Consider the following 19,729-nt stretch of genomic DNA (forward strand, 5'->3'; position numbering starts at 1 on the left):
GTTCAAGAAGGGCAAGGGTAAGAAGAACTTCAAGAAGGACGGCAAGGGAGTTGCCGCGCCCGGTAAGCCAGTTACTGGGAAGAAGTCAAAGAATGGACCCAAGCCTGAAACTGAGTGCTTTTATTGCAAGGGAAGTGGTCACTGGAAGCGGAACTGCCCCAAATACTTAGCGGACAAGAAGGCCGGCAACGCCAAAGGTATATGTGATATACATGTAATTGATGTGTACCTTACCAGTACTCGTAGTAGCTCCTGGGTATTTGATACCGGTGCGGTTGCTCATATTTGTAACTCAAAACAGGAACTACAGAATAAACGGAGACTGGCGAAGGACGAGGTGACGATACCCGTCGGGAATGGTTCCAAGGTTGATGTGATCGCCGTCGGCACGCTACCTCTGCATCTACCTACAGGATTAGTTTTAAACCTCAATAATTGTTATTTAGTGCCAGCTTTGAGCATGAACATTGTATCTGGATCTTGTTTAATTCGAGATGGCTACTCATTTAAATCCGAGAATAATGGTTGTTCTATTTATATGAGAGATATGTTTTATGGTCATACCCCGCTGGTTAATGGTTTATTCTTGATGAATCTCGAACGTGATGTTACACATATTCATAGTGTGAATACCAAAAGATGTAAAGTTGATAACGATAGTCCCACATACTTGTGGCACTGCCGCCTTGGTCACATTGGTGTCAAGCGCATGAAGAAGCTCCATGCAGATGGACTTTTGGAGTCTCTTGATTACGAATCATTTGACACGTGCGAACCATACCTCATGGGTAAGATGACCAAGACTCCGTTCTCCGGAACAATGGAGCAAGCAACCAACTTATTGGAAATCATACATACCGATGTGTGCGGTCCAATGAGTGTTGAGGCTCGCGGAGGATATCGTTATGTTCTCACTCTCACTGATGACTTAAGTAGATATGGGTATGTCTACCTAATGAAACACAAGTCTGAAACCTTTGAAAAGTTCAAGGAATTTCAGAGTGAGGTTGAGAATCAACGTGACAGAAAAATAAAATTCTTACGATTAGATCGTGGTGGAGAATATTTAATTCACGAGTTTGGTACACACTTAAGGAAATGTGGAATAGTTTCACAACTCACGCCGCCTGGAACACCTCAGAGAAACGGTGTGTCCGAACGTCGTAATCGCACTCTATTGGATATGGTGCGATCTATGATGTCTCTTACGGATTTACCGCTCTCATTTTGGGGCTATACTTTAGAGACTGCCGCATTCACTTTAAATAGGGCTCCATCGAAATCCGTTGAGACGACACCGTATGAATTATGGTTTGGGAAGAAACCTAAGCTGTCGTTTCTAAAAGTTTGGGGATGCGATGCTTATGTCAAGACACTTCAACCTAAAAAGCTCGAACCCAAGTCGGAAAAATGCGTCTTCATAGGATACCCTAAGGAAACGATTGGGTATACCTTCTACCTCAGATCCGAAGGCAAGATCTTCGTTGCCAAGAACGGGTCCTTTCTGGAGAAGGAGTTTCTCTCGAAAGAATTGAGTGGGAGGAAAGTGGAACTTGATGAGGTGATAGTCACCCCTTCCGTGCCGGAAAGTAGCGCAGCGCGGGAAGATGTTCCTGTGGTGCCTACACCGACTGGGGAGGAAGTTAATGATGATGATCATGAAGCTTCGGATCAAGTTGCCACTGAACTTCGTAGGTCCACAAGGACACGTTCTGCACCAGAGTGGTACGGCAACCCTGTCCTGGAAATCATGTTGTTAGACAACGGTGAACCTTCAAACTATGAAGAAGCGATGGCGGGCCCGGATTCCGACAAATGGCTAGAAGCCATGAAATCCGAGATAGGATCCATGTATGAAAACGAAGTATGGACTTTGACTGACTTGCCCGATGATCGGCGAGCCATAGAAAATAAATGGATCTTTAAGAAGAAGACGGACGCGGATGGTAATGTGACCATCTACAAAGCTCGACTTGTCGCTAAGGGTTATCGACAAGTTCAAGGGGTTGACTACGATGAGACTTTCTCACCCGTAGCGAAGCTGAAGTCCGTCCGAATCATGTTAGCAATTGCCGCATACTATGATTATGAGATATGGCAGATGGACGTCAAAACGGCATTCCTTAAGGAAGAGTTGTATATGATGCAGCCGGAAGGTTTTGTCGATCCTAAGAATGCTAACAAAGTATGCAAGCTCCAGCGCTCAATCTATGGGCTGGTGCAAGCATCTCGGAGTTGGAACATTCGCTTTGATGAGATGATCAAAGCGTTTGGGTTTACACAGACTTATGGAGAAGCCTGTGTTTACAAGAAAGTGAGTGGGAGCTCTGTAGCATTTCTCATATTGTATGTGGATGACATATTATTGATGGGAAATGATATAGAATTCTTGGAAAGTATAAAGGCCTATTTGAATAAGTGTTTTTCAATGAAGGACCTTGGAGAAGCTGCTTATATATTAGGCATCAAGATCTATAGAGATAGATCAAGACGCCTCATTGGTCTTTCACAGAGTACATACCTTGACAAGATATTGAAGAAGTTCAATATGGATCAGTCCAAGAAGGGGTTCTTGCCTGTATTGCAAGGTGTGCAATTGAGCACGGCTCAATGCCCGACCACGGCAGAAGATATAGAAAAGATGAGTGTCATCCCCTATGCCTCGGCCATAGGGTCTATTATGTATGCCATGCTGTGTACCAGACCTGATGTAAACCTTGCCGTAAGTTTGGTAGGAAGGTACCAAAGTAATCCCGGCATGGAACACTGGACAGCGGTCAAGAATATCCTGAAGTGACGAAGAGCTCGTCGTAAAGGGTTACGTCGACGCTAGCTTCGACACAGATCTGGATGACTCGAAGTCACAAACCGGATACGTGTATATTTTGAATGGAGGAGCAGTAAGCTGGTGCAGTTGCAAGCAAAGCGTCGTGGCGGGATCTACATGTGAAGCGGAGTACATGGCGGCCTCGGAGGCAGCACAGGAAGCAGTCTGGATGAAGGAGTTCATTACCGACCTAGGGGTGATTCCCAAAGCGTCGGGCCCAATGACTCTCTTCTGTGACAACACTGGAGCTATTGCCCTTGCGAAGGAGCCCAGGTTTCACAGGAAGACCAGGCATATCAAGCGTCGCTTCAACTCCATTCGTGAAAGTGTTCAAAATGGAGACATAGATATTTGTAAAGTACATACGGACCTGAATGTAGCAGATCCGTTGACTAAACCTCTCCCTAGGGCAAAACATGATCAACACCAGGACGCAATGGGTGTTCGATTCATCACAATGTAACTAGATTATTGACTCTAGTGCAAGTGGGAGACTGTTGGAAATATGCCCTAGAGGCAATAATAAATGGTTATTATTATATTTCTTTGTTCATGATATTTTTCTATTGTTCATGCTATAATTGTGTTATCCGGAAATCGTAATACATGTGTGAATACATAGACCACAACGTGTCCCTAGTAAGCCTCTAGTTGACTAGCTCGTTGATCAACAGATAGTCATGGTTTCCTGACTATGGACATTGGATGTCATTGATAACGGGATCACATCATTAGGAGAATGATGTGATGGACAAGACCCAATCCTAAGCATAGCTCAAAGATCGTGTAGTTTCGTTTGCTAGAGCTTTTCCAATGTCAAGTATCTTTTCCTTAGACCATGAGATCGTGCAACTACCGGATACCGTAGGAGTACTTTGGGTGTGCCAAACGTCACAAACATAACTGGGTGACTATAAAGGTACACTGCGGGTATCTCCGTAAGTGTCTGTTGGGTTGGCACGGATCGAGACTGGGATTTGTCACTCCGTATGACGGAGAGCTATCTCTGGGCCCACTCGGTAATGCATCATCATAATGAGCTCAATGTGACTAAGGCGTTAGTCACGGGATCATGCATTGCGGTATGAGTAAAGAGACTTGCCGGTAACGAGATTGACCAAGGTATTGGGATACCGACGATCGAATCTCGGGGAAGTAACATACCAATTGACAAAGGGAATTGTATACGGGATTGATTGAATCCTCGACATCGTGGTTCATCCGATGAGATCATCGTGGAACATGTGGGAGCCAACATGGGTATCCAGATCCCGCTGTTGGTTATTGACCGGAGAGGCGTCTCGGTCATGTGTGCATGTCTCCCGAATCCGTAGGGTCTACACACTTAAGGTTCGGTGACGCTAGGGTTGTAGAGATATGAGTATGCGAAAACCTGAAAGTTGTTCGGAGTCCCGGATGAGATCCCGGACGTCACGAGGAGTTCCGGAATGGTCCGGAGGTGAAGAATTATATATAGGAAGTCAAGTTTCGGCCACCGGGAAAGTTTCGGGGGTTATCGGTATTGTACCGGGACCACCGGAAGGGTCCCGGGGGTCCACCGGGTGGGGCCACCTATCCCGGAGGGCCCCATGGGCTGAAGTGGGAGGGCAACCAGCCCTTAGTGGGCTGGGGCACCCCCCATGGGCCTCCCCACTGCGCCTAGGGTTGGAAACCCTAGGGTGGGGGGCGCCCCACTTGCCTTGGGGGGCAAGTATCCCCCCTTGGCCGCCGCCCCCTCCCTTGATGGGATCTTGGCCGGCGCCCCCCTCCCAGGGGGCCTATATAAAGGGGGGAGGGAGGGCAGTAACATTACAGCCTTGGGCGCCTCCCTCCTCCCCTGCTACACCTCTCTCTCTCGTAGACGCTCGGCGAAGCCCTGCCGACATCCCGCTACATCCACCACCACGCCGTCGTGCTGCTGGATCTCCATCAACCTCTCCTTCCCCCTTGCTGGATCAAGAAGGAGGATACGTCGCTGCACCGTACGTGTGTTGAACGCGGAGGTGCCGTCCGTTCGGCACTCGGACATCGGTGATTTGAATCACAGCGAGTACGACTCCGTCATCCACGTTCATTGGAACGCTTCCGCTCGCGATCTACAAGGGTATGTAGATGCACTCCTTTCCCCTCGTCGCTAGTATACTCCATAGATGGATCTTGGTGAGCGTAGGAAAATTTTAAAATTATGCTACGATTCCCAACACCTTAAGCGTGTGACCCTATAGGATCGGTGAAGTATAGACATGACCCGGAACCCCTTCCGATCAATGATCAACATCGGAGCCGTGGACACCCATATTGACCCCTATACCCACACGAATGAATATTCGAGTGAACCTCCAGTTGCCGTGTGCTATTCCTGTTGCTTCGTGATATTTTACAAATACCCGAGGTGAGATTTACTTGCATCCCCGTGGATCAACGACTTGTCCACTATGCTAGTTACCTCGTTACCGGTTTTGTTCTCTTTTCTCGTTTCCGTGTTGCGGCATCCCTGTGATCAAATCACACTGTGTCTGGCCAGACGATGATGGATACCGTAACACCGAGAGGGCCCGAGAATATCTCTCCATCGTCGGAGGAGCAAATCCCAATCTTGAGCTATCAAGTTACTTGACACACTTTTCCATGAACCCGTAAGCCGCCATAATAGCCACCCAATTACAGATGACGTTTAACAAACCCCAAAGTTCATGAAGCAAGCATGAAGAAACTCGATACTCTCATGGTCTAAGGAATCATGCAAACGTTAACCATCTCTGTGTTATGCACCATTAACTTGTGACGAATGAATCTCTTAGCATAACATCAATCCGGGTCGATTCAACACAAATGATCTCTTAACATTGTGCCCTCAAAATTGCTGGCATAGACATGCCCATGATCAGGAAAACAGAACCCTCATGCAACACTTGAGCTAGTCTTAGAGGCCAGACTAGGAATACTTCTTACCGTTTATTATTCCACACGTGCATATGAGTCTTCCTTCGAGCCTCGTGGATATTGCAGACTCGAGAACCATTGCAGTTATAGCATGGAACATAAACATAATTATGAACTCGGAGATAAATAATATCATTTATTATTGCCTCTAGGGCATATCTCCTACAGACTCCCACTTGCACTAGAGTCAATAATCTAGTTAATGCTAATGCACTTTACACCTATGGCATACTGGTGTAAAAAATGCTTCGCATGTGGTATAGCCTGATGTCCATCGGATCTAACAATTTCAGCTCCGTGTGTATCTCTGCATATCCTCGCATTTTCATGCTTTCACAAAATTCATATTTTGTGTGGACTTGGCGTTGTATGTATGTGAATCATAGGTCGAACCTGGATTCCTCAGACTGAGTTATGGAGCAACTACCTACAGTAGTGTCCCATTGACAAAAGCCATGTTGGAACCATACTAAGTTCATGAATGAACTATATGATTCAACATCTTCTTTTGTCGCTTCTAAAGCGTCAACATACTTAGTCGTTTGTTATAGAATTCGCCACAGTATCCTCTTGGGAACAATTTCCAACTACTGTGCCACCATATTGTGTATTACACAAAACCCTTAACTTAAATCGAAAATCGCATGGAGAAAAGATTAAGACTGTATCGATGTAACATTTTACAACGAACTCTTCATGATCTCCGCTTGCAAGAAAACATATCATCAGTACTTACTCTAGTACTCAATGACATCTTTCACTGTTGTCCCACGATCAGTACTTTGATCACTTTAGTATCCATACTCGCAACACCTTGGGAGTATCGGACATATCTGGTTGTTTTACATACCATGGAATACATGATTAATCCTAAACACGAAGGTGTGTGGAATCTCCATCATGTATTTTACTCCTCAGTGTTTTGGGACACCGAGTCTTGTAAAAACTCTTTCCATGTGACTTAGTCAAGAATCACTCCTTGGCGTTTTAAATGCTAAATAGGTTTTAGCACCTTGTCAATATGTATTCATTGCTTAGCCATATTAGGTAAATCTATCTCCATAGATCATCATGCCTAAAATTGAGGCTATTTAGCCTAAGCACTTCATCAAAAACAATTTCAAATGAAGTCCTAATTCGTGTCAAGAAATTTATTTCCAATTAACACTGTGTCAAGCACACAAGGTTTTTAGAAATATTATTACGCTCCCACTTACTTTCTTGAATTACAAGCATCTTCGTTACCCATTGATGAAGTCAGAACCCTTTGACCACTTCATCAAAGCACGAAGATTTCAACTCTATTTTGCTCTCTTCTGTCCATCGCTGGAACTGTAAGTTTGCACCCTTACTAGCATCCTCTGGATAGACAAAATGCCTTGGACTGTAACACATGCAAGTCCTTGGTTTTATTTCCATTAGATGGAAATCCTATTGTCATCCATGTTTCATATCTCATGATTGAAATATGTATTAATTGCTAGTTCAACCCGAACCGACTTTAAGCATCGCTACGATGAAAACAACCTTATCGTAGTCAACCCTTGAACTTGTTATTTCAACAAGTCGAGCTTTATGGATAAAACATTTTTATCCGTATCAGTTTAAAGTTCCATAAATATTCGTTAGACTCTAAGTCTTCCGAAAGGTGTATCAAGGTTTTAATCTTGAATCACTTATATGGAAAATAACTCGGGTTGTATTGGCATTTAGCCAATTCCGGAGTCAGGGCCCATCAATGCTTCCTTGTGTATCGTAGGTATAATGTTGTCTAACAACAATATCTCGTTTGCGCACCTGAGAGGTTTGCACGAGCCTTGCCTACGTGGTTCAGCTGCAAGTTCGACCGAAGTTCATACATTTTATTGTAGAGACTTCCGTATCAGTCGCAGTAGGAAACTCTGGAATTACTTCCAAGGTCTCTTTCCTTTGATCTGATGACGAAGATACTGTTTATCTCGTCGAGTTGCACTATTCTCCCACTTACCTTTTTGAAAGAACCATTCTCTTTAAAAGCACACCGTTTCGCGGCAAAACTATTTGCCTCGGTATAGTGAGGGAGGAATACCCAACATTTTGGTATAACCTACAAAGTAGCACTTGTCTGATTTGGAATAGGTTTGTAACCTTTTACACAAGCCCCATATTCCAAATGTTAAGAAAAGATATAACATGGTTGGGCGTACCATACCATGGCTTCATTTCAACAGACCCGATGTAGCTCTTTTCAGTGTAAAAGCCGCAGTCTCTAAAGCATCACTTTAAAAAGGATAATGACAAATTTATTTATGGACCTTACCATGTCATAAATGGTTTGATTACATCTTCACAGACATTCCACTCATAGTGGTGTTCCGGAAGGTGTAAGTTATGAAACTCTTTTCACAACTCATCAGACATTCGCTAAACTTGTAACTCAGATATTCCTTTCTACAATCAAATTGTAGAAACATAATTTCCTTGTTACAATAACTTCTACTTCATTTTTGAAAACCTTTCGAATGATTTCAAAAGATCCAGACTTACGTCTCATCAAGCAAATATCCATATATCTACTCGAGTCATTTCTGAATATATATAAATCCACTCCTTTCAACAACATTTATTGAACTACACACATCAAAATGTATGATCACCAATAAGTTTGTTGCTCGTTCCTTATGGCCTGTGAACGGTATTTCAGTCAATTCACTTTTCGGAGGAAAGTTGCAAGTGTCAGATGATTCAAAATCAAACGACTTCAAAATCCATCATAATGGAATTTTTCCATGCGGGTTTCTCCAATGTGACCAAATGCAGTTCCACACATGTGTGGTATTCTCATAGTCTTGCAACATTTAGCGTCAGTGTTATAGATGTATCATTTTACCATCAATATTCATAACATACATCCCATCTTGGATGGAAGCATGGCCCTTCATGTTATTCATAATACTGAACAACAATTGTTCTTTTATGAACAACCCTTTTGCAATAAACATTATGCAATGGGCTAGAGTGTAAGAAGCTCTAAAATGAATTATGAAAGTAAACCCAGAGGTATTGTATTATTATCAATATTCATAACATACATCTCATTCATAATGAAAGTATGGCCCTTGTGTTATTCATAACATCGAACATAAAAAGTTCTCTTATGAACAACCTTCTTGCAAGATACCTTATGCAATGGGCTAGAGTTTGTAAAACTCTAAATAAATTATGAAAATAAATACAGACGACAATACACCGATGGAAGGTATAGTAACATTTACTATGTTCCCTGTGTATACCTTAACCTCATTTCTGACTAGTCTTTTTAGGCCATAGTAGCTCTTACATTGATTCGCAACAGAATGCAATCGAGCGGGTATCTTTGTGATTAACTCACAATACCCAAGAATTAGTGATTAACATGTTTAACCATAATTCCCAAGAACTCTATCTTTGACCAGCCTACTATACATCAAAAACTTGTATGACATTCATACATGAGCTGGATATACAGTCATCTCTCTTTCTGCCTTTATACTTCTAACTATTTAACTTTTAGTATTTCTCCTACTCGCAAAAGAAGCACCCAACTTAAGAGTGGTGTTAGCCCCGGACTTCCTAGGCGTGTAAGTCATACTAACACACTTCCTTTCTCTTTAAGTTGTTGTTTTATTCACCTTTGATTATATGACAGGCGTTCTTCTGGATCCCTTTCCCAACAGTCAAATGCATAGTAAACACTTTTACTAATACTTGCAAATAAACATTGCTTTGTTTGTATCTGAAAATAATTTTCAGTTCCATGAATATCATATAACTATCCCAACTTTCGAAGTTTGGGTTTCATGGAAGCAAACATATTCCACTTGACCGTAACAGAATTCTAGCTTTTGGATCGAAGGACGAGAGTCACATGATCCATAGCATTAGCGGGAGGATACGGAAAGCATGCGATAGGACAAAATCCTTCTCGGCACTTTTGAGGACAATCCTCACATTACGTTACCAAACGTAAAGTTTTAACCAGATATTTAACAGCTATTCAATTTTAACAGGGAAGGTGGAAACGCGAGCCATTATTCTACAACTATTTTGCAAGAAACACTTAGAAAGTGTTCATAATTAATTGCACTAAGAATTAAACATGTTAATTCAACAGTGCGCTCCCACTCAAATCAATATCTCTCATAATTGATTTAGAGTGATTCAAGATCCATATTTCTATTCGATGCCATTGACGGGTTCATCACTGATGACACGAATTTCAATCGGTAGGCCAACTTGCCGATCACATCTCTATGTGATTCTTGTTCATCTTTCGATGGGCGTGTTCCGAGCTCAGGACTCTCCTGCCTGAACGTCAAAGACAACCAAGTGATCTTGCTGCGAGGTCTGACCTCACCCGCCTCATTCCTCTCGATTCATTCGTGCTCATGTGTACATGGCGCACCCCGAAAAGATACGAATTTCAGACGGTGCTACACTTGGGTGAACACTAACTACTTTGATATTTTAAGTGAGAGATCACCCTAATAAAAAGCGACTATCGCGCAATCAAGAAGGGTGCATCATAAGGGATAAACATCTCAGGCAATTCATAATAGCATGATATGGTATAGCCCTTTCTGACGGAGAAGTATTTCATTTCTTCGTCTTCGGCGTTCGCGTCGGTGTTCACCTTCACGAAGATTCCTCCTACTTGGGCACGCCTAGGGCTGCCTCTCTCCCCCTCCCTCCTTTATACACGTGGGGAGGGGGCGCCTAGAACACACAACAACAATTGTTAGCCGTGTGCGGCGCCCCCCCTCCACAGTTTACGCCTCCGGTCATATTCATAGTGCTTAGGCGAAGCCCTGCGCAGATCACTTCACTATCACCGTCACCACGCCGTCGTGCTGACGAAACTCTCCTTCGACACTTTGCTGAATCAAGAGTTCGAGGGACGTCATCGAGCTGAACGTGTGCAGAACTCGGAGGTGCCGTACATTCGGTGCTTGATCGGTCGGAACGAGAAGAAGTTCGACTACATCAGCGTTGTCAAACGCTTCCGCTTTCGGTCTACGAGGGTATAGACACACTCTCCCCCTCTCGTTGCTATGCATCTCCTAGATAGATCTTGCGTGAGCGTAGGATTTTTTTTTGAAATTGCATGCTATGTTTCCCATCACATAGGTCACGTAGTCAGGCATATACGTTGCCATATTTTACTTTAGGTACACACGTCGACTGGTTATGTACAATGTTTTCCAATCTTTTTTGCACAGCCGGGTATGCAAGTGTGCAGACACCTTAGGTATTTCCACTTGAAGTATATTATTTGATGTATAATATTTTTCTACATTTTTTCACATAACCTGGTATATACATCGACCGGGTATGTACAATATTTTCCTACCCTTTTTCATATAGCCGGTTATATACGTCGACTAGGTGTTATAATATTTTCGTCAGTAGGTATTGTATAATCGTATTGGATAGTTAGGAAACAAAAAATAAAATGCAATTAGTCAAAAAATAAATTATTGTGTACATACATACCCACGTACGTACATACTTTTGTTAGTAATGTTATGATACCCATTTTAGATAATTAGGAAACAAAAAAAGTAATAGTTCGAAAAATAAATTATTGAATATATACGTACATGCATATGTATATAATTTTATTGGTAGGTATTACATACTCGTATTAGGTAGTTAGGAAACAAAAATACGTGTATTATATACCTGCAGCAATTCGAACAAAATCAACATTAATACGTTTTATTGTATGACAAGTCTTGCATGCCTAATAGTTAGACCAAAAATAAAATGTAAGTATGGAAAGTCTTGCATGAAGAATAGTTAGGAAACAAATTAAATATATCACAATTTCCAAAACGATCAAGGTATCCAGGCACCTAGGTGTCTCATATATTTTACCTATTCAAATTGTTACATTCCTATTGATTCACTACGTAAAATTTGGCATAAGAAAATAAAATACAGGTCATAAGACAAAAAAAATTGCAGTTTATGTATTTTTTACACTATGTTATTACGTTTGTAATTTTACATAATATAAAATATTTTTTACGTCGATTATATATTTTTTACGGTCTCTTTTTATGTGCAAATAAGACAAAACTTACGTAACGTAAAACTACGGTGAGGATATATATAGGGATTGACTATTTGTCACCCTGGGTGAGGAATATTTTTCTTCACACCCCCCCCCCCCTTCTATTTTACCATCAATGCACCGTAATTTTACGTTTCGTAAAATTTATCTTATTTTAGACATAAAAAGAGAACGTAAGAAACCTATAATCTTCATAAAATTTTTTATGCTACGTAAAATTACAAATGTAAAAACATAGTATAAAATGTACATAAAATACTCCCTACATTCCCTTATACAAGGCCACGAACTCAAATTACAGGTACCTAGGTAAAATTTAATGACTACTTTACAAGCCAACTTTTCTTCTTGTTATCTGGAATCATTAATACGTCTGCATGCATGCAAGGAAGGAATGAGAAAAAAGTAGCACACTGTCATTATGACTACATGCATGCAAGTATTAAACAAGTTGCTACTACGAGAAAACATCATTAAATTTTGCCTCGGTTACTGTTAGTGGCCTTGTATAGATGCAAAATGTATTTTTCATAGTGACCTTGTATAAGGGAATGGAGGGAGTACAATTTTTGACCTAGATTTTTTTTGTTATGCCAAATTTTATGCAGTAAATCAATATGAATGTAACTATTTGTATTTCAAATGTAATTTATTTATGAAATGATCGTAAAATTACCTCGGGTGAGAATAACTTATTCTGCACCCTGTGTGATGAATAGTAACACTATATATATATATATATATATATATATATATATTATTTATATATATATATATATAGGTAAAATGTTTGGGGCACCTAGGTGCCTGGGCGCCTAGCTGGTTTTTCATTAATGCCTCGCGGATTCAAACTCACTAAATTTTGCATGCAAGATTTTCCATATGTGATACTAGCACGCATGCATTTGTTTCCAAACAATAAATCCATCCATAACTTCCCTTGCATGCATGATCGTCCTTTGATTCTGTCCAAAATAAAAATATATACTTTAATAGAGACGGCATGCTTGATATAACCAAGGTACGGTAGATGGAAATGTATATATATATTTGGGTGCTTTTAAAATCTTTTCACTTCTCTAGAATTTCGCTCTTACCTTGATATTTTTTAGATGGAAAGATAATTTTACTAACTTGCACCTATCCATATCTAACTTCCAATAATCCTTTGATAATTTGGGCACCATTGAAAATAGCCCTAAAGTCACTACTTTTATTAAATGGATTGTGCCTTGATTATCCTCATACAAGCCTAATAAAGAGGATGGAGAATCATTTGCTAGTGACTCTTCTCAAGTGGTCTTCGAATGTGTCTTCCAACAGAGTAGATGTCGCTGCTTAGTGTCTTGTCTTCTGGCTCTTTATCTGCCAAGTGAAGTGTGGTCAGCTTTGGCATCGTCTGGGAAGCTGTGAGATTATGTCTCCCCGCATATGCCTGGTCGGATCTGGGGTGGTGACCAGCTTTCTTCATCGCCTTTTTCGTTGGGGCGGCAATCTATTTACCGCATCATTGTTGTCGGCATCTTCTGGCTTCATGACTTGCCGACTGATGCATGAACAACATTTCACTGGCTCCGTTAGTGTTCTGGAGGTCCAGACGGGGCATCGAGCTTCGCTCACAGCTCGTAGTCGACGAGTGCATGAGAAATACTGTCTCGGTTTCCCCCAATGACCAGTGTGTCGTTTTTAATTTCTATAAGGATAACCTTGTAAGGTTGGTCAACTTTAATATATGACCTTTGGTCTTTTTTGCCAAAAAAAAAAGATCTTGGAAATATCCAAAATACTTGTGTTGTGGTACTTGAGAAAGGCCAAAGGCATGCACATTGGGACCCCTCAGAAAATTCCAAACACGTGTACATTGTGACCCCTCAATGCAAAGAGTGTTCGGTGGCTCTTCTGCGATGTGGGTGTTGCAGTGCAAATTATCCCCCGCGCAATGCTTTTTACATGTTTGTGACCAACAGATCGGTGTAGTGCGTATATGTATGTGCCGTCACCTCCTCATTGTGTGTGACCTCCTCTGCCTTTGACCGGAGAAAAAAGCTCCCCACATGAATTGCATTTCAAAGCATTCGAGTGTTTGAATAAGGGTTTACATCCAAGAACTGGGCGAGGGGATAAGTGATCTACGCCCACAAGTTGGCATGAATTTTAGGCAAATGAGAGGATAGACGGTTGATCCATAGAGTCAGATTCATCTCTAATGTTCTAACCGTGCGGTCCACTGGCCTTCCCCACGCACTCTAACCGTGCAGCCATCCGCAAAGACCAAGATTTGTACCACACGCGATCATCTAACTTTTTTTTGCATCAAATTCAAGAGCTTTACTGATAAATTGAGTTCGGTCACAATTAGCCACCAAGTTTCTTACAAGAAATTAGGGGTTGTCATCGAGCCAACAGTCCGTGTTAGAACCAAGTGTGTCGAATTATCTATGTACCTCTTGATATGCTGAACCAAAAATGAGGCAAAACTGGAAGACCATTCCCCCATTTCATCTAAGTCAAGATAAACACCGCAATCACCGAAATTCAATAGCGGTAGGTACCAAGTAGAAGGAAGACGAGGGGCGAGTTTGGTTGCCTGCATCAAGCCCAATCAGACCCGCGCGATACAACATCTTTTTAGAGGTGGGCTGTTTGGTTGCACACACATATTGTTGGACCTGCATAACACGGTTCTTAAAGCACCTCTGGGCCTGGCTCACTGAAAACGGCCGAATCGGCAGTTTCTCACGAGCCAGGCCCGAGCGATGCTCTCGATGGCTCGCTGGAGATGTGTTTACACTTGATCACTCTTCCCTTTCTCCTCTCTCTGGGTCAACCCAAAATCACTTAATCACTTAATCACTCTTCCCTTTCTCCTCCTTCTGGATCTCGTCGGCGCTGCGAGGACGCCTGGCTCGCCTTGTGCTGCGTGGGGCGCCGGCGCTAGGGCGCGTTCCGCCAGTCCACGACGGCGACCCTGATGCCATGACCGGCGTCCTTGTGCGGCCAAGTGGACGCGACTTGATTAGGCGCGAGCAAGGAGGACGGACAGGCAGAGGAGACGCAGTACGAGGCTCACCTTGCTCCCGCCGCCGTCGTCGGCCTCGGCCGCGAGGGCTGTAAGCGGCCAGACTGCGGGGAGTCGCCGGGGTCGCGGGCAGTACGAGGTGGCTGCGGAGCCGCTGCCGTGTCGGCCGGTCGCCGTTCCTGAACGCCTCGGCGCTCATCAGCCTCTTCGGCACCCACGGCTTCAACGTGCAGGACATGGTGGCGCTCTCCGGCGGGCACACTCTGGGCGTGGCGCACTGCCCGTCGTTCACGCCCCGCCTCAAGTTCGAGGCGGCCACGCTGGACGCCGGATTCGCGTCGTCGCTGGCGGCCACGTGCAGCAAGGGCGGGGACTCGGTGACGGCGACGTTCGACCGGACGAGCACGGCGTTCGACGACGTCTACTTCAAGGAGCTGCAGCAGCGGAGGGGCCTGCTGAGCTCGGACCAGACGCTGTTCGAGTCGCCGGAGATGCAACGGCTTGTGAACATGTTCGCCATGAACCAGGGCTACTTCTTCTACGTGTTCCAGCAGGGGATGGGCAAGATGGGTGCGGGCAAGAGCTTGAGCTCCGTGCAAGGATAGAAGGAGGTGGAGGACGGAGCCGAGCCACCCGGCGGACGGCGTGGAGGAGGACGCGTGTCCGGACAGCAGGTGGGTGCGGCGGAGGAGGTCGAGGAAGAGCGCCATGACCGTGTTCGCGATCTCCTCGACGTGGTTGGTGTCGACGTGGACGAGGCGGAGGCCGAGCTCCGCGGCCGCTGCGGCGTCCGCGGGATCCCAAGCAGAGCAGCAGCTTCCACGGCCGGAACCAGCGCTGCGCGGCGCGCGGGAGGAAGGCCAGCGAGGTGAGGAGCACGGTCGCGGCGGCTTCGATGTGGCCCGAGGAGAGTGCGGAGAGCGGCATGTGCTCCACGGCCACCGTGCCGGTTAGCGCATCCCGCTCAACCGAGGGGGTCCTCGAGGCAGTTGAGCGTCATCACCGGTTAAGGACATGATGGACAGAGGAAGCTCTGGCGCACTCGAAATGAGATGCCAAATCTGGTGGGTGTTAAGCTTTGTTGTTAACTCCTAATCATATGCATGTATGCAACCAACCGCCGGGTAAAAATTGCATCTCGATGACAAGACCTCTAATGCAGGCAACCAATCAACTGATCATCTACGTTTTTTTTGCCATGTTTTTCCTTATCCAGGCCCTATTTTTTTGCTCTCCTAGCCAGGCCCGGTGGAGAAACTAACCAAACACGCCCTAGGTAGCCTGACCTTTCAGCCATACTCCATTCATCCCTTCGATCTGAGGTCTGAGGATTGGTCGAGTACTTGCCATATGAGAGCTGCTGACGCGTTCACCTAACTATTCATGACTGATAAACTATTCAGGACTAGATAATGTGGAGCTTGCGGCTATGCAAATATGCGATACGCAATAATCCTATACCTACGGGCTGTTTTGTTATGGACTCGTCTACAGGCTGATGTGTCATCTTGCCTGCTAATCCCTCGATCCCTCCACCCAATCCAATAAGCCCTCGCAGTAAGAATTTTTCCACATGCATAGCGTTGCTCATACAATACGTACGTAGCCTAAAGTAAACTACTGCCCCTACTCCTTTTTTGTGCAAGACCTAAAGGAAACTATACTTGCATACATTTAGAATCACAACCAGTCGTTTTACTGTTATTCAGACGTGCAGGGAAGGCCTGCCAGTCATGCAGTCGCGCGCGGCCAGGAGAAAGGAAAACAAGCAGCTCAGGTTCTTGATTAGTTAGCACGCGAAACACAATGGACGACGGCATCAGAGGGGCAGCAAAACTCTTGTCAGCATTACCAAAAACGTTGACAAATGAGAGCCAAGTGTCAGAACCAAACTCCGTAGTTGGCATCATCTTGTTCCCACTGGTTGCATACTCTGGAACACGATCTAAACAGAACACTTATTGTACATATAAACCCAGCTACGTTACCCGCCATTCTAGCGCCCCTGAGTGATTTTCACCGCGCGAGCCGTTCGATCTTGTTACTGTCGTACGATTTTTGCTGCTGGCGATCGCTGGACCGTCAATTCTTTTGCACCTTTGTGCTCGTTTCAGAGGTGGATGACTGATGGGCCTCGTTAAGTGTGGGTCCAGAGAATGATGTCAATTTACTCTGGTTTTACGTAGCTGAATTATATGGGATGTGCGGGCCGCGCAGTGAAAACCTAATCCCCAATCCCAGCCCGTCCTCGAGCCCCACATTCCCTCCCCTCCCCTTTAGCTTCGTCGCCGCCGCCTCTCCCTGCTCTCCAGTCTCCACCACCACCACGCCCCTTGCTTCCCCTTCGCTTTTATCCTCCTCTCGATCCGACGCTGGCACACACAGTGGTTATGGATGGGCCGCTGGTTGCCTTCATGGGAGAGTGCGGCGTTGAGGTCTTCAGCGTGGGTGTGGAGGAGCGGGAAGAGGTGAGGAGGATGACAACGTGGGAAAAAAGCAGCCAGATCGAAGCTCTCGTCGCCGCTCGCGTTGCCATGGAGTGGAGGGTCGCCGTTGGCCGCATCACAAACAAGCGAGGACGAGGACAACGCCTGGATTCGGCGATGGCATCATAAGAGGCCTGGGCCTCCTCCACGGACAAGGTGGCGGCGCACTTGGCGGCGGCGATCTGAGCACCAGTTCAAGGTGAGGCATCTCCTCTAGCCACATCCAGTTTCTCCCCTGAGTTTGTTTTAAAATAATGAGTTCTTGTTATGGATTTGAGTTTTTTCTTTGTAGTACTCTGTCGGCTGTGGCTGGAACACCTGGCATCACTGCCATCAAAACGCCATTGCCAAATGCCTCTGAAATTAATTATAAGCAAGAGTGGTACGGCTTGCACAATGTGGCATTTTAGCCGATAAAAGTCATTCGTGTTTTAGACACAAAAGAAAAAGATTGAGGCTGAGGCACCAACCACAAGCGGTGCCACAAAAACATGGACAGGGGAACACTCGAGCGCATGCCGCGCCCAACTAGAGCAGAGCGGCAAAAGAGAGAAACAAACTTGAGGGAAAAATCCATTAACTACTGTATATACCGGAATCATCACAAACGGTCAGCACAATATTATATATACTGTTTTCCCCTAAGGAAGAACTTGTTCATATCTGTAGCAGCAGCAAACATGGAGTGGTTAATGGAGAAGAGTAGCTTCACCACTAATAATTGATTTTTCAGAAGAATGAAGAGAAGCTAAACTTTCAGTGAATGTGTGTTAACACTTTCAGTTTTCTTAACAAAAGCTTCAGGCTTCTGCAGTTTTCATTCTTCACGGCCCAGAGGTTACAGAGGTATTGAAATATGATGCTTATATGAAATGTTTGGGGGTTTATAGTTAGCACTGCTGGTTTAGGATTTGCATAGTTGAGATTTTTAGCTAATTGCTCTGCTGTTTGGTAGAGGGGAGAGCCGCCTGAGAGTATAAATAATATTATGCTTATACTTGTGATGTGATGCTTTTTGGATGATGATAGTAACATGAGTGTGATCTTATTTGCAGGTCAGATGATGTGTGCAAGGAAGGAAAGATGCAGACAAGCAACGCCGAAGACGTCTTCCAAGCGCTTGATGAGATTGAGTTCCCAGAGTTGGTAGAGCCCCTGAGGACTGCATTGGATGGTCTGTGTTGTTGTCTACTTGTCTCCTCAATTCTTTTACAGTCCGATGTTCTTTAAGTTTAGATGTTGCATGAATAAATAATCTATGTGGCAACGCAAGTGAATGGTGCAGTGGCTCAATGCTTTAGATTGTTGGTGAGAATCTAGGAGCATACATAAATAGATGTTGTTAACAACAATGGAATTTATAAAATGGGAGTATAAATAAATAGAAGTTGTTAAATCAATTGATTTTTAGTGACTCTCTATCTCTATATCCTTATGTACGAGGGATTGCATGAATTTGGGATTCCTTTGTATGTAGTGGGTAGCTTTTGTATTTAGAAAAATCATTATAGAAATATATTCAGCTTTATTCAATTGCACTTAGCCCTTTCTGCAATCTTCAGAAGCAAAAAAGGCAGCCTGGAGCAAAACAGAGGAAACTAGATAAAGAGCCAATGCTGCAGAGCAAAATGATTGAGCAAACGAAGCCAACGCGGACGACGATTAACTGCTCTAACCTTGTGGTAGGTTGAATCTGAGTCACATTAATGGGTGAACTTTCTCGTAATTCTTTTTCCTGAAACTATAAGACTTGGCTGAAGATGACATTTTGGTAATTTTGTATGCTGAACCATGATGCAAGGCTGAATAATTTACTATCTTTTGTTCGCATGAGCTCACATTTTGGTAGTTGCAAAACCTAAACCACGATGCTTTCTTGCCGCTGTTGTAGTCTCTAATTAATGGAATTGTGAGAGACTGCAGTTAATTTAAGTTTCTTCTGTTTCATTAAAACAGGCGTTGATAGCTGCATAAGTTTAACCATGATGCTTTATTTTTTTTAGGGAAAACCATAATGCTTTCTTGCTGCTGCTGTAGTCTCTATGGGATTCTGAGACAATTTAGTTAAGCTAATCTCATCGGTTTGCACTCTCGAAAATCACAGGAGCCATACAGAAAAAAGTAGGGTACTATTAGAAATTGGCCGTGTGATTTTCATATTCAGATAATAGCACATGTGTTGATTAAACTGAAAACGTATGTTGATGCATGGAAAATGTATATGGTGCGTTTCATTTCTGCTCATCCTGATCTAACCAAACTGACCCCATGGATTTGAGATTGCCGTGCCTACCAGGTTTGGACATGTTCTTATTTGTACTACTACTAAATCACAAACTAAACTGTATAAATAAAATAGC

At 43.9% G+C, this 19,729-nt stretch overlaps 1 long non-coding RNA gene across 2 annotated transcripts in view; it reads left to right on the forward strand.

The window, feature by feature from the left end:
* The first annotated feature begins 17,125 nt into the window (after positions 1 to 17,125).
* The window catches only part of LOC123051649 (uncharacterized), a 5,579-nt gene continuing 2,975 nt past the window's right edge, over positions 17,126 to 19,729 (forward strand). The window contains exons 1-4 of one of the 2 annotated variants that reach the window (XR_006424228.1): positions 17,126 to 17,568; positions 17,662 to 18,215; positions 18,425 to 18,543; positions 18,932 to 19,051. This is a non-coding gene — a long non-coding RNA (uncharacterized lncRNA). The remainder of the gene's footprint in view (positions 17,569 to 17,661; positions 18,216 to 18,424; positions 18,544 to 18,931; positions 19,052 to 19,729) is intronic. The other variant, XR_006424227.1, reaches the window with a different exon arrangement.

This window comes from Triticum aestivum, chromosome 2D, assembly GCF_018294505.1.
Source record: "Triticum aestivum cultivar Chinese Spring chromosome 2D, IWGSC CS RefSeq v2.1, whole genome shotgun sequence".
Lineage (NCBI taxonomy): Eukaryota > Viridiplantae > Streptophyta > Magnoliopsida > Poales > Poaceae > Triticum > Triticum aestivum.